Here is a 12,937-nt window from a genome sequence, read left to right as displayed (position 1 = left end):
GGCTTTGGCTGGGTCGTTCAGCTGGTTAGAGCATTGTCCCGATACACCAATGTTGCAGGTTTGATCACCAATCAGGGCACATATAAGAATCAACCAGTGAATGCATAAATAAGTGGAACAACAAATTGATGTTTCTCTTTCTCAAATCAATAAATTAAAAAAATTAAAAATATATTAAAAAGAAGTGTGATCCAGAAGACAGAGAAACCTGAGGCTCTTGGGTCATTTTTCTTCATCTATACTAACTTCATATACTTGGCCTTTTCATTTTGTTTGACTATTAAACAGAGAGCAAATGAGTTTCAAGTTCTGGGATTATGAAGATAAGGCTTTGTAATTACGTCTTTTACAGGAGACTTCTCCCCCTATCTAGTTTTTCAAAATCTAATTAAATATTAAATACATACTACAAAAATAGGTTACATGAGCAAAATATTAAAAAATGAACACCCAACTTCTCACAGCCCAGTTTATGATATAAATTAAAACCCACACTATTGAATCCACCTTGTGTACCTCCAGCCTCCTCCTGATGTTTGTTGATATTCCTTTGCTTTTTTCTTCATATTTTTACCCTAAAAATACCTATCCCTGAACAATATGCTTGTTTTGCATGCTTTTAACTTTTATATAAAATAAGTCACACAGTAGTATTCTTTGATTTGCTTTTCCCACTACTCATGCTGTTCATGGCATTTGTCTGTGCTGTGGCATGTGGCTGTATAATATTCTACTATGTGAATGCTCTGCTGTTTTCTTCTTCATTCTTTCATCGGCCCTGCAGGTTGTTTGTTTTTGCTACTGCTGGCAGTGCTGCTATGAACATTCTTACGTATGACTGCTAGGGCCCATAGTTAAGATTTTCTCTGGGTTTTTTTCCCCTAAGGTTTTTACATTTTCAACTTATCTAAATAATGCTAAATTGAATCCTCTGACTCTGCTATGTTCCTCTTTTGGTTCTATCTGACTGTCAGAAATGGGTTTTGAGCTTGTACTGCGATGGCCCCCACTTCTGGGCTCAAGAGGTGAAAACCTGCCTGGGCAACATAGAAAAAAATCTCTTGTGACTTGGGTGGGTTCCCTCTAGCTCACAAGCACCACTCAGAACCCCACAGACAGGAGCAAAATCTGTTGATCCAAAATGCAGGAAAAACCAAACAGAGATCTGGAAACAGCATTCTGATTAACTCATTCCTTTTCTCAAGATAATAAAAGTTTTTGCCTGACCAGGTGGTGGTGTAGTAGATAGAGCGTCGGCCTGGGACGCTGAGGACCTAGGCTCAAAACTTGGAGGTTGCCAGTTTGAGGGCAGGCTTATCTGGTTTGAGCCCTGGCTTTCCAGCTTGAGTGTGGAATCATAGACATGACCCCATGGTCACTGGCAAGAGCCCAAGTGTCACTGGCTTGAGCAAGGGGTCACTGGCTTGGCTGGAGCCCCCCTGGTCAAGGCACACACAAGAAAGCAATCAATGAACAACTAAGGTGCCACAACAAGTTGATGCTTCTCGTTGCTCTCCCTTCCTGTCTTGTCTCTCTCTCGCTAAAAAAATAAAATAAAATAAAAGTTTTAGTATTTCTTCAACTAAGTGAAAGTGATATTAAAAACCAGCCTGGTAGCCCTGGCCGGTTGCTCAGTGGTAGAGTGTCGGCCTGGCATGCAGAAGTCCCAGGTTCGATTCCCGGCCAGGGTACACAGGAGAAGCGCCCATTTGCTTCTCCACCCCTCCCCCTCTCCTTCCTCTCTGTCTCTCTCTTCCCCTCCCGCAGCTGAGGCTCCATTGGAGCAAGGATGGCCTGGGCTCTGGGGATGGCTCTTTGGCCTCTGCCCCAGGCGCTAGAGTGGCTCTGGCCTCGGCATAGCAACGCCGCCCCGGAGGGGCAGAGCATCGCCCCCTGGTGGGCAGAGCATCGCCCCCTGGTGGGCGTGCCGGGTGGATCCCGGTCGGGCGCATGCGGGAGTCTGTCTGACTATCTCTCCCTGTTTCTAGCTTCGGAAAAAAAAACCAAAACAAACAAACAAAAAAACCCAGCCTGGTGGTGGCGCAGTGGATAGAACGTTGGACTGGGATGCGGAGGACCCAGGTTTGAGACTCCGAAGTTGCCAGCTTGAGCACAGGCTCATCTGGTTTGAGCAAAGCTCACCAGCTTGGACCCAAGGTCTCTGGCTTGAGCAAGGGGTTACTCCATCTGCTGAAGGCCCACGGTCAAGGCATATATGAGAAAGCAATCAATGAACAACTAAGGTGTCGCAAGAAAAACTGATGATCGATGCTTCTCATCTCTCTTTGTTCCTGTCTGTCTGTCCCTATCTGTCCCTCTCTCTGACTCTCTGTCTCTAAAAAAAAAACACCAAAAACCAGCCTAGTGGTTAGCTCAGTCAGTTAAGAGAGTTGTCCCAAAATGACAAGTTGTAGATTCACCTCCTCCTTCCCCTTCCCCTTGAGGGCACACATGGGAAGCAACTAATGAATGCAGAGTGAGTGGAACAACAGATGAATGCTTCCCTTCCCCCTCCCCTCTCTCTTTCTTCCTCTCTCTGTCTCTAAAAAATAAAAATAAAATAAGCTCTGGTCAGATAGCTCAGTTGGTTGGAGTGCCGTCCTTGAACATGGAGGTTACTGGTTCGATTTCCCTTTCAGGGCACATATAGGAGCAGCTCAATGTTCCTGTCTCTCTCCCTGCCTCTCTCAAAAAAATAAAACAAAAACAAACAAACAAAAAAACATTAAAAAAACCCACTTGTTATTTCCTTGTTATAGTTTGCCTTTGAACGCATTGCTTTTAAATCCCAAATGTCTTTATTTTAGTAGGCTTTTGACAAATATCAACTTTATTTTTGGGCTTTTGCTGCCTCAGTCAGTAGGATTATTTAGGAATTTGTCTGCCAAAGCCAAAAATGTAAATTCTTTTTTCTGTTTTCTCCACTCTCTTCAATGGTTTTCTGTTGCTATAATAATAATAATAATAGCCCTGGCCGGTTGGCTCAGCGGTAGAGCGTCGGCCTAGCGTGCGGAGGACCCAGGTTCGATTCTTGGCCAGGGCACACAGGAGAAGCGCCCATTTGCTTCTCCACCCCTCTGCCGCGCCTTCCTCTCTGTCTCTCTCTTCCCCTCCCGCAACCAAGGCTCCATTGGAGCAAAGATGGCCCGGGCGCTGGGGATGGCTCTGTGGCCTCTGCCTCAGGCGCTAGAGTGGCTCTGGTCGCAACATGGCGATGCCTAGGATGGGCAGAGCATAGCCCCCTGGTGGGCAGAGCATCGCCCCTGGTGGGCGTGCCTGGTGGATCCCGGTCGGGCGCATGTGGGAGTCTGTTTGTCTCTCCCTGTTTCTAGCTTCAGAAAAATGCAAAAAAAAAAAAATAATAATAATAATAATATAAAAGAAAGAAGTAATAGTGATACCTGATGAACCCCTGCAACTTGCTGTGACTTTCTCCATGCAGCCCTCACATGTTTGGTCACTGTCAGCTCAGTAGTGTGCTGGCCCAACTTCTCCGTCTAGGAAGGATCTGGAAGTTCATTGGTCATTTATATCCTTTTGAGAAGCACACTGATCCTTCAAGAAAATGATCCCCAGGAAACTGAAATCGGGGCAGTTTGTAAGCAAAATCTGTAGTTAAAAGCAGTAAAATTATAGACACAAGTCAGCACTGTGCATAAACCTAGTTCCACTCAATGCGGCTGAGGCCTCAGTTGCTTAAATTCCCTTCTGAGTGAATATGTTCTTTTTCTCTCATCTCATGCAGTCTCAAATTCTTGGCAATTCTTTTATGTTTCTTCTGCCCGTTCCATCATTGTGTTTGGGCTTTTTACACTCATGCCTCAACCACAAGAGACTGAAATTACCTCCCTCCCTGAGTTTCCCCTCATTTTAACCCACCACTGCTGGATGAATCTTTAAAAAATAAAAACCAAGCAGCAGCAAAAACAAAAACCCTTACACAATAACCATTTCCCCCATAATACTCCTCTTTTCAGTCCCAAACTTATCATCTTCCACAGAATAAAATCCAGAACTTTCAACTGAGGCATGCAAAGCTCTCCCCAAACTCCTTTGACTTCTATAGTGGTCTCTGCAGAAGCTTGCACAAACACGCCCCGTTGTCACCATAGTTCCCGGGGTCAGGGCTCCTGAAGCCAGTCACACTGCGGTTTCCAAGCTCTTGCTCTTCGACATGGCCCTGCATTCTCAGCGTTATCACTCCCCCTCCCCCTCTTCTCCAGCACACTCCACTGGCCATGTTCATCACCTGCAGCCAGCCTGCATAGGCCTCTACAGCTTTGCTTCAGGCTTTTCCCTGCCCAGAACCACCATTTCTGTCTCTCAGGCCCCACCCATTGTTCAGGGCCCCACCTCCTCCAAACCTTCCCTATATACCTTAACCTTTTTTTTTTTTTTTTTTTTTTTTTACAGGGACAGAGAGTCAGAGAGGGGGATAGGTAGGGACAGACAGGAACGGAGAGAGATGAGAAGCATCAATCTTCAGTTTTTCGTTGCGACACCTTAGTTGTTCATTGATTGCTTTCTCATATGTGCCTTGACCGTGGGGCTACAGCAGACTGAGTAACCCCTTGCTCGAGCCAGCGGCCTTGGGTCTAAGCTGGTGAGCTTTTTGCTCAAGCCAGATGAGCCTGCGCTCAAGCTGGAGACCTCGGGGTCTCAAACCTGAGTCCTTCCACAACCCAGTCCAATGCTCTATCCACTACACCACCGCCTGGTCAGGCTCCCTTAACCTTTGACCACAGTCCCCTCCACTAGACTTCTGTCCTGACCCAGAATATATAGTTTATACCATATAGACCAGGGATCCCCAAACTATGGCCCGCGGGCCACATGCAACCCCCTGACGCCATTTATCCGGCCCCTGCCGCACTTCCGGAATTGGTGGTCAGTGAGAGGAGCACATTGACCATCTCATTAGCCAAAAGCAGGCCCATAGTTCCCATTGAAATACTGGTCAGTTTGTTGATTTAAATTTACTTGTTCTTTATTTTAAATATTGTATTTGTTTCTGTTTTGTTTTTTTACTTTAAAATAAGATGTGCAGTGTGCATAGGGATTTGTTCATAGTTTTTTTTATAGTCCGGCCCTCCAACAGTCTGAGTGAACTGGCCCCCTGTGTAAAAAGTTTGAGGACCCCTGATTTAGACCATCCAACTGTACTATAAGCTCCCAGAGGGCAGGAATCATATGTAGGCCAGTACATTCCATTTCTTCTGTACCAATAGGTGTTGCATTTCATGCCATGGGGGTGATATGATAATGCAGGGGATAAAAAAGAAATAAAAGGCTAATGCCCTCTTTCTCTATTTCAGATGAGGCCCTCTTTTTCCCACTCCCACCTTAAAATTTTGCTATAAAATACTCAGCATAACTCTGTCCTATCCTGTGTAAAATGAGGAAGCAAAATTCTAGGTAATAGAGGATGAAAAAGCAAACTAATATATTTCTTTCAATGACTCAAATAGCCTAGGGAAGATAAATAAACAACTTGGACCTGAGACAAAAGGGAAGCAATCCAGGTGCTTCTGAGTCTGAGCCAAGCCAAAGGCCAGGCTGGACAGCCAGAAAGGTGTCTGTTACTGAACCAGGTATGCAGGATGCTAATGATAAAGGAAAGCTAATTACAAAAGAAAAAAGTGCAAAATTGAGCCTCTGTAGTCATCTCTGACACACCAGTGGGTTACTATTGTATAAGTTGAAATGTTTTTTGGATTTTTTTACAGGGACAGAGAGAGTCAGATAGAGGGATAGATAGGGACAGATAGACAGGAACGGAGAGAGATGAGAAGCATCAATCATCAGTTTTTCATTGAGACACCATAATTATTCATTGATTGCTTTCTCATATGTGCCATGACTGCGGGCCTTCAGCAGACCGAGTAACCCCCTGCTCGAGCCAGTGGCCTTGGGTCCATGCTAGTGAGCTTTTTGCTCAAGCCAGATGAGCCCGCGCTCAAGCTGGCAACCCCGGGGTCTCGAACCTGGGTCCTCCACATCCCAGGCCGACGCTCTATCCACTGCGCCACCGCCTGGTCAGGCAAGCTGAAATGTTTTTTTTTTATTTTAATTTTTTATTTATTTATTCATTTTAGAGAGGAGAGGGAGAGACAGAAAGAGAGAGAGAGAGAGAGAAGGGGGAAGGAGCTGGAAGCATCAATTCCCATATGTGCCTTGACCAGGCAAGCCCAGGGTTTCGAACCGGCAACCTCAGCATTTCCAGGTCAACGCTTTATTCACTGCGCCACCACAGGTCAGGCTGAAATGTTTTTAAAATAATTCACACACACACACACACACACACACACACACACACACACACTTTTGGTTAAGTAAAGTGTGACAGGCAGTTGTAAACAAACACCTAGAGCCCTGGTTGGCAAACCGCAGCTCACGAGCCACGTGTGGCTCTTTGGCCCTTTGAGTGTGGCTCTTCTACAAAATACCACATGTGGGCACTACCTTGATAAGGAATGTACCTACCTATATAGTTTAAGTTTAAAATATTTGGCTCTCACAGGAAATTTCAATCGTTGTACTGTTGATATTTGGTTCTCTTGACTAATGAGTTTGCCCTAGAGCCCTGAGCAGAGACCTCATTTGATCTGGGAACTGTAGGGTCATAATAGTCACCTTATAATAGTGGAAGCTTCTTGGTTTTGTGTGTGTGTGTGTGTGTGTGTGTGTGTGTGTTTTGAGAAGCAGGGAGACAGGAACACCAAGTTCTTCCTGTATGTGCCCTGACTAGGGAATCAAACCGGCAACCTCTATGCTCCAGGATGATGCTCCAACCGATCAAGCTGTTTGGCCAGAGCTTAATTTTTGATTGATTGATTTTAGAGATACAGAGGTAGGGAGAGAGAGGGCAGAAGGAAGGGAAGCATTCATTATTGTTCTATTCAGTCCTGCATTCTTGGTTGCTTCCCATGTGTGCCCTGACCAGGGACCAAACCCTCAACCTTGTCAATTTGGGAATATGCTCTTAACTGACTTAGCTAACAGGCCAAGGCTAAGCTTGTTTTGAAGGATAGATAAACTATAATTAAAGGGAAAACAAATATTCTGGGAAGAATTTATCTTTGAGAGGAAGTAGAACCACCTATCCTAATTCATGGGTTATACTGCAAATATTTAGTTTTCTTTAAAAGAATGAAAAAAAATCTGTCATTATTTTGTAGTGTCTTCATGATTCCATCCTGTCCATCTTTGCAAAACCGACATTGGTAAAAATCTACTTTTACTTTGGAACTTTTGCTCAACAACATATGGTGTTTTTCTGTTTCCTAATGCATGGAATGTGAATGTTATCAAGCCTGGCTCTGAGTCCCCAGGGATCTGGCCTCTTCCTACCTTCCTGAGTCATTACCCTACCCCACACAGCAGCCTCCTCCCTTCAGGTGCACAGGTGGCTGATGCCAATGCCCCACCCCTGTCCCCAGGCTTCCCTGGAGGCTCAGCTCTTTCTTTCAGCCTGAGGCAGATATCACCTTGCACAGCCAGCATGGAGCTTTGTGAAAACCACTGGAAGGATTGAAAGATTTTTAATGGGTTACACTTAGATCCCTGGCTAAGGCTAAAGGGTAAAAGTCCACAAGGGCAAGGACTGGTCTTATTCACCACTGAACTTTGCGCTGGACTGCAGCCAGCCTACAGTGGCTAAAACCTCTTCAATGCTGTGACAACCAGGACATCTGCCTTCCTTCTGCCTTGTCCCCTCAGTGTCTTCTTCCAAGACCTAAGCCATCCCTCTCTCAAATCAGGTCAGTCCTCAGTGCCCTTACTTACCCTAATTAGATGAGAATAATCAGAGATGAAGGATTTAAAGAAGCCTTGGGCGAGCCATTACAAAATAGCCTGATTTCATTTACAAGGGACTTTCACTGTTATCTCATCTGCAAACAGGGAAGCAACTATCACCTCCATTTTACAGATCTGATCAAAACATTATAGGGATTGAATACTTTGCTTAAGGTTAGACATATAGTATTGTCAGGATTGGCACTATAAGTTAATACCAGTCTTTTAAACCCCAAAATATCCTTTTCCTACACACATTGCTTCTTGGTAGCCAATGGTGATAACAAAACTTTTTTTATTTATGATGAAAAAAAAATGCTCATATCTATGATTAATTTTTATTTTTTTATTTTTTTCCTTTTTTCCTTTATTCATTTTTAGAGAGGAGAGAGAGAGGGAGAGAGAGAGACAGAGAGAAAGAAGGGGGGAGGAGCTGGAAGCATCAACTCCCATATGTGCCTTGATCAGGCAAGCCCAGGGTTTCAAACCGGCGACCTCAGCATTTCCAAGTCGATGCGTTATCCACTGCGCCACCACAGGTCAGGCTATGATTAATTTTTAAACAAATGATAAGCATTACTACCCAGATGGGTGTGAAATATTGAAAATGTTTTTGTCTTATCTACCTTCCTGATTTGGGGGCAGATTTTAGGATTTAAGTGTTATCTGTCACCTAGTATCTTTTTTCTTTTTTCTTTTTCTTTTTTTTTTTTTTTTTACAGAAACAGAGGGAGTCAGAGAGAGGGATAGACAGGGACAGACAGGAACGGAGAGAGATGAGAAGCATCAATCATCAGTTTTTCGTTGTGACACTTTAGTTGTTCATTGATTGCTTTCTCATATGTGCCTTGACCGTGGGCCTTCAGCAGACTGAGTAACCCCTTGCTCGAGCCAGAGACCTTGGGTTCAAGCTGACGAGCTTTTTGCTCAAGCCAGATGAGCCGGCGCTCAAGCTGGTGACCTCGGGGTCTCAAACCTGGGTCCTCTGCATCCCAGTCCGATGCTCCATCCACTGCGCCACCACCTGGTCAGGCTGTCACCTAGTATCTTTATGTTTATCACAGTGAAATTCAGTTAATTTGAGGGGTATTTAATAAAAACCCATGTTTAATTTTTTTATCTTTTTTTCAAAAACAATTGAAATTGCCCGACTGCTGGTGGCACAGTAGATAGAGCACCGACCTGGGTCACTGAGATCCCAGATTTATAAACTCCGAGATCGGCCCTGGCCGGTTGGCTCAGTGGTAGAGCATCGGCCTGGCGTGCAGGAGTCCTGGGTTCGATTCCCGGCCAGGGCACACAGGAGAAGCGCCCATCTGCTTCTCCACTCCTCCCCCTCTCCTTCCTCTCTGTCTCTCTCTTCCTCTTCCGCAGCCAAGGCTGCATTGGAGCAAAGTTGGCCCAGGCGCTGAGGATGGCTCTGTGGCTTCTGCCTCAGGCATTAGAATGGCTCTGGTTGTAACAGAGCGATGCCCCAGATGGGCAGAGCATCGCCCCCTGGTGGGCATGCCGGGTGGATCCCGGTCGGGCGCATGCGTAAGTCTGTCTGACTGCCTCCTGGTTTCCAACTTCAGAAAAATACAAACAAACAAACAAATAAACCCCGAGATCAATGGATTGAGTGAAGGCCACAAGCTTGAGCACAGGAAGCGGGCTTGAGTGCACGATCATTATCATGATCTCATGGTCACTACCTTGAGCCCAAAGGTTGGGGGCTTGAAACCCAAGGTCGCTGACTTGAGCATGGGCTTGCTGGCTTGAGCACCAGATCATCGACATGATCCCAAAGTTGCTGGATTGAAGCCCAAGTCACTGGCTTGAGCAAGGGGTCACTAGCTTGGCTTGAGCCCCAGGTCAAAGTACAAATGAGGAGCAATCAATGAACAACTAAAGTGATGCAAATATGAACTGATGTTTCTCATCTTTCTCCCTTCCTGTCTCTCCCTCCCTCTCTCTCTCTTTGTCTCTGTCTCTCTCTCACACACACAAAAAAAATAGGAGACACAAATATAGTTGACATTCAATATTATATTAGTTTCAGATGTACAGTACAGTGGTTAGACATTTATATAACTTAACTTAGGAAGTGATCCCCCATAAGTCTAGTACCTCCCTGACACCATACATAGTTATTATTTTATTGATAGTATTCCCTATGTTGTATTTTACATCCCCATTACTATTTTGTAACTGCAAATTTGTACTTAAAAAAAAAAATTATTGATTGATTTTAGAGAGAGAGGAGAGAGAGAGAAAGGTGGAGGTAGGACTAGGAAGCATCAACTCGTTGCTTCTCACATGTGCCTTGACTGAGCAAGGCCAGGGTTTCAAACTGGTGATCTCAGCATTCCAGGTTCATGCTTTATTCACTGCGCCCCACAGGTCAAGCCCAATTTGTAGTTCTTCATCCTTTCCCTTTTTTCACTCAGTCCCCCAACACCCTTCCATCTCACAACCATCAAAATGTTCTATGTATTTATGAGCTTGTTTTTGTTTGACCGTTGGTTTGTTGTTTTTTTTAGATTCCACTTGTAAGTTAAATCACATGGTGTCTGTCTTTCTCTGTCTTATTTTACTTAGTATAATACTCTTTAGGTCTATTCAGTTGTGAGATTCAGCTGGTGTGCACTGGTTCAGTAGAACTGATACCTAATTTTTTGTTGAGTTCGTCAAATCAGTTGTTAAAATGTAACTTGTAATCAGAGTTCTCTTGAAGGTGGGTGCCTGAGAAGCCACCCAATGTGGAAATCACGAATTTATATTCCTTACTCTTTTTTAACATTCTCTGCTCAACAGCATTTCTAAGTGCTCGTAGTAGTGTTCATTCCATCATAGGTGAAAAAAATTGCAAGTGAGGATGCCAATCAAGAAGCAATATGGAGGCCTGACCTGTGCTGGCACAGTGGATACAGCCATCAACCTGGAACGCTGAGATTGCTGGTTCAAACCCTGAGCCTGCCTGGTCAAGGCACATATGGGAGTTGATGCTTTCTGCTCCTCCCCCCTTTCTCGCTTTCTCTACTTCCCCAACCTCTCCAAAATGAATAAATAAAAATAAAAAAAGAAGCAATATGTAAATATCTTAAGTAACAATTATATTGTTTTTGTCAAGTATTTAATATTTTGTCATTAATATTTTAAAACTCTTTCTTAGAACATGGTCTAGTTTTGTGTACCTCTTTTATTGTTCTTATCTAAGTATTAAATGCCTGAAATAATAAACTACCTTTCAGTATATCATTTTTATTTATTTATTTATTTACAGAGACAGAGAGAGTCAGAGGGATAGACAGGGACAGACAGACAGGAACGGAGAGAGATGAGAAGCACCAATCATCAGTTTTTCGTTGTGACACCTTAGTTGTTCATTGATTGCTTTCTCATATGTGCCTTGACCGTGGGGCTGCAGCAGACCAAGTAATCCCTTGCTCAAGCCAGCCACCTTGGGCTCAAGCTGGTGAGCTTTTGCTCAAACCAGATGAGCCGCCTGACCAGGCGGTGGCGCAGTGGATAGAGCATCGGACTGGGATGCGGAAGACCCAGGTTTGAGACCCCGAGGTCGCCAGCTTGAGCGAGGGATCATCTGGTTTGAGCAAAAAGCTCACCAGCTTTAGCCCAACGTTGCTGGCTCAAGCAAGGGGTTACTTGGTCTGCTGAAGGCCTGCGGTCAAGGCACATAAAAAAAAACACAAAAAACAGATGAGCCCACGCTCAAGCTGGTGACCTTGGGATCTCGAACCTGGGTCCTCTGCATCCCAGTCCGACACTCTATCCACTGCACCGTTGCCTGGTCAGGCTCTATCTTTCTTTTAAAATTTTTTCCATTGATTTGAGAGAAAGAGAGAGGAAGAGGGAAACATAGCAGAGGGAAGAGTGAGTGAGAGAGAGAAAAGCATCAACTAATTTTTCCACTTAGTTGTTCCATTTAGTTGTGCACTCATTGGTTGATTCTTGCATGTTCCCTGACTATGGATTAAACCTGTGTCTTTGGCACACCAGGATGATGCTCTATCCACTGACCCACCTGACCAAGTCCTGTAGCATTTTAAAATAATCATTTGTATTTCTGTGGTGTCAGTTGTCAGTTCTCTTCTTTCATGTCTGATTTTATTTATTTTGGTCCTCTTTCATTCTTGATAAATCTGGTTAAAGGTTTATCAATTTTGTATATCTTTTCAAAAAACCAAATCTTTGTTCCATTGATCTTTTGTATTTTTTTAACTTCTTTTTTTAATATTCTTTTTTATTTTACTTTATACATTTTAGAGAGGAGAGAGAGACACAGAGAGAGAGAGTGATAGAGAAAGAGAGAGAGAAGGGGGGGAGTAGAAAGCATCTACTCTCATATATGCCTTGACCTGGCAAGCCTGGAGTTTCAAACCAGTGACCTCAGCATTCCAGGTCAATGCTTTATCCACTGCACTACCACAGGTCAAGCTTATCTTTTGTATTTTTAAAGACTCTATTTTGTTTATGTGCTCTAATATGTATTATTTCCTTCTTTTACTTTTGGGCTTTGCTTGTTTTTCTTTTTCTAGTTCCTTTAGGTATAAGGTTAGACTGTTGATTTGAGATTTTTGTTTGTTTGTTTCTTGAGATAGGCCTGTATTGCTCTGAATTTCCCTTAGAACTACTTTGGCTGTGTTCCATCGATTTTGGGTCATTTTATTTTTATTACAATCTATCTCAAAGTATCTTATGATTTCTTCCTTGATCTCATTGTTAAACCATTCATTGTTTAGTAACATGCTATTTAGCCTCTATGTGTTCATGTGGATTTTCATTTTTCTTTTTGTAATTGATCTCTAGTTTCATACCATTGTGATTGACAAAAAGTTTGGTATGATTTTTTTTTTTTTTTTTTTGCCAGCTGGCAGAGTTTTATGGTTCTATTAAAACAAATACAATGTGCACACAAGCTGTATATTTGTTTTCTTCACTGCATGGCCAGCTGCACTGCTCTTTCCACAATGGTTTTGCAGTTCTTTGAGGAGACATTGTGAGCAATCTCAATGTAATATAGTTGCACATCAGTAGGACTTCGAGTTCCTTGATGTTGTGGACCAGAAACTTCCAAAAGCCACTGGGCAGCACATGCTTTGTTTTCTTGTAGCTCCCATAACCAATATTGGGCATCAAG

The 12,937-nt window shown here is 43.7% G+C and overlaps 1 long non-coding RNA gene across 8 annotated transcripts in view; it reads left to right on the top strand.

Moving 5' to 3' along the window:
• The window catches only part of LOC136330577 (uncharacterized), a 103,172-nt gene that overhangs the window by 29,541 nt on the left and 60,694 nt on the right, over positions 1-12,937 (top strand). The window contains exon 1 of one of the 8 annotated variants that reach the window (XR_010730332.1): positions 7,666-7,760. The exons of 5 other annotated variants lie outside the window; for them this stretch is intronic. This is a non-coding gene — a long non-coding RNA (uncharacterized lncRNA). Of the gene's footprint in view, positions 1-7,665; positions 7,761-8,217; positions 8,337-12,937 lie in introns of those variants that run through there. 2 more of the 8 variants (XR_010730328.1, XR_010730329.1) reach the window with 2 other exon arrangements.

The sequence above is a fragment of the Saccopteryx bilineata genome, chromosome 3, assembly GCF_036850765.1.
Source record: "Saccopteryx bilineata isolate mSacBil1 chromosome 3, mSacBil1_pri_phased_curated, whole genome shotgun sequence".
Taxonomy (NCBI): Eukaryota; Metazoa; Chordata; class Mammalia; order Chiroptera; family Emballonuridae; genus Saccopteryx; species Saccopteryx bilineata.
The sequence above is the reverse complement of the archived record's forward strand: the minus strand, read 5'-3'. Positions and strand labels throughout refer to the sequence as shown.